Genomic DNA, 1,149 nt, shown 5'->3' on the forward strand with positions numbered 1-1,149 from the left:
TATATATATATATAAAAACAATATATGAGTATATGCATATATATGTACATGTATGTACATACCTTCATCTACATGTACATATAGATACATATCTGGGTACATGACGTTGCAAAAAAACATAGACAAAATGATAAACAAGGTACAAAAAACAAGCAGGCCACATAGAGAATATATCCTTCATCATATATATATATATATACACACACGAGGTCTGATCAATAAGTATCCGGACTGTTGCCGTAGTAACGAAGCTAAAGCACGCAAAGTGAAGCCGCTAGGCAAAGATTGACCTTGAATTTTGCTGTATATGTGCACTAAGTTTTAACGTTCTAGCTCACTTCTGCTGTTCACAGAAGTGCTTGGAAGGAAGGTGCGTAACGTATGATCGTCGCATTGACCATGACATAGAAATTTGTCATGGCGTTACCTGCTCACAGGCCTTCGCAAAGTTGTAGAAAGTGTATAGAGAGGGATGTATGAGCCGCACATAAGTGTACGAGTGGTTCAGACGTTTCCAAGATGGCAGAAAAAATATCGATATTTAACGAGCGTTCTGGGAGACCCACAATCAGCAGAACTGAAAAAAGCATCGCAGATGTGCGCGCACATGTGAGGGGAAATCGTCGAATAACTTTCCATGAGTTATTAGATGTGCAGTTTAGTTACGGTTCAGTTCAGTCCATTATCACTGAAGATTTGGGTATGAGACGCGTGTCTGCCAAGTTTGTGCCAAAACTGCTTTCAGCTGACCAAAAGGATACTCGTGCTTCAGTTGCACAAGATCTTGATTGTGTCGAGAACGATGAAAACTTTGCGTAGACCTCTGAACAGGTATCGCCAAGCTTTTAGCAAAATTTGATGCAGATTCTCTGCTCAAGTTTCTCTGTCATGGTCTATGCGACGATAATCCGTTACACACCTTACTTCCAAGCGCTGCTGTAAAAAGTGAGCTAGAACGTTCAAATTTAGTACACATGCACAGCAGAGTTCAAGGTCAATATGTGCCAAGCAGCTTCATTGTGTGTGCTTTAGCTTCGTTATTATAGCAACAGCCCGGATACTTATTGATTAGACCACGTATACACACATGCACACACACACACACACACACACACACACACACACACACACATATACTTTATCAAAAAG

Source organism: Octopus bimaculoides, chromosome 9 (genome assembly GCF_001194135.2).
Source record: "Octopus bimaculoides isolate UCB-OBI-ISO-001 chromosome 9, ASM119413v2, whole genome shotgun sequence".
Taxonomy (NCBI): Eukaryota; Metazoa; Mollusca; class Cephalopoda; order Octopoda; family Octopodidae; genus Octopus; species Octopus bimaculoides.